The following is a 1822-nucleotide window of genomic DNA, read 5'->3' on the forward strand; positions in this document are numbered from 1 at the left end:
TTAATGTCCATATAAAAACGGTGGGAAAGAATTAAGAAGGAAATCAATCTATAAACACGGTTCAGAGATGACTAATCACTTGTAAGTTGATTAATGACTTGAATTCCGGTTACAAGCTTAACCAGAGCAAGATAAGGGGAGAATGACACGTCTTGGGCTTGAGGGAAACCGATCGTATGGCAGCTGTGGTTTACAATTGGACGAATGAAGGACAAAAAGGGTTTCTTTGAGTCAATTCGTCCATTGCAAGAATTGCGTTTCGACAGTTAAGGTGGGATGCATTTGCTACAATTTTACTTAAGAAAATGGTGTAAACGGCATAGGGTCGACTCCGATTAGGTGTAAGGCACATCGAGGGGCACCTAGGTGGCGATTGGCAGTGACCTGAGCGTTGGAATGAATTTCCTTGTATTGAAATGTGGTGTATCAAGTCTAATCGTCTAATTCACTCAAAGAACGATGCAAAACAAAACAATAAGAGTAATAAAGCCTATATAAAAAAGGAGAGAAAGAATTAAAATTGAAATTTAGTTTGGAAGATGGTTTCAAGATGATTAACCACATGTAAGTTGATGAATGCCCTTAACTCCAGTTACGAGCTTAACCAAGGCTGGATAAGGCGAATAAAGCACAACTTGGGCAAGAGGGAAACCAATGGTATGGCATCTGCGGCATAAAATTTGAAGAATGAAAGAAGAGACAGGTTTCTTAGAGTCAACTTGTCCAACGCTAGAACAGAGTTACGACGGTAAAGGGGGGATGTATTTGATGAGATTTCCCATGAGAAAATAGTGTAATCGGCACAGGCTATTGTCCGATTCGTTGCAATGCACAAAGGGGTGCAACTAGTTCGCGATTGGCGGTGACTTTGGTGTTGGAATGACTTTCCTTGTATTGAAATGTGGTGGATCCAAGTCCAATATTCTATTCCACTTTAAGAATGATTGGAAACAACAATAAAAGTATTAATGTCCATATAAAAACGGTGGGAAAGAATTAAGAAGGAAATCAATCTATAAACACGGTTCAGAGATGACTAATCACTTGTAAGTTGATTAATGACTTGAATTCCGGTTAAAAGCTTAACCAAAGCAAGATAAGGGGAGAATGGCACGTCTTGGGCTTGAGGGTAACCGATCGTATGGCAGCTGTGGTTTACAATTGGAGGAATGAAGGACAAAAATGGTTTCTTTGAGTCAATTCTTCCATTGCAAGAATTGCGTTTCGACAGTTAAGGTGGGATGCATTTGCTACAATTTTACTTAAGAAAATGGTGTAAACGGCATAGGGTCGACTCCGATTAGGTGTAAGGCACATCGAGGGGCACCTAGCTGGCGATTGGGAGTGACCTGAGCGTTGGAATGAATTTCCTTCTATTGAAATGTGGTGTATCAAGTTAATCGTCTAATTCACTTAGAGAACGATGCAAAACAAAACAATAAGAGTAATAAAGCCTATATAAAAAAGGAGAGAAAGAATTAAAATTGAAATTTAGTTTGGAAGATGGTTTCAAGATGATTAACCACATGTAAGTTGATGAATGCCCTTAACTCCAGTTACGAGCTTAACCAAGGCTAGATAAGGGGCGTATGGCACAACTTGGGCAAGAGGGAAACAAATGGTATGGCATCTGCGGGATAAAATTTGAAGAATGAAAGAAGAGACAGGTTTCTTAGAGTCAACTTGTCCAACGCTAGAACAGAGTTACGACAGTAAAGGGGGGATGTATTTGATGTGATTTCCGATCAGAAAATAGTGTAAAGGGCATAGGCTATAGTGCGATTCGTTGCAATGCACAAAGGGGTGCCACTAGTTCGCGATT

Source organism: Carya illinoinensis, chromosome 13 (genome assembly GCF_018687715.1).
Source record: "Carya illinoinensis cultivar Pawnee chromosome 13, C.illinoinensisPawnee_v1, whole genome shotgun sequence".
Classification (NCBI taxonomy): domain Eukaryota; kingdom Viridiplantae; phylum Streptophyta; class Magnoliopsida; order Fagales; family Juglandaceae; genus Carya; species Carya illinoinensis.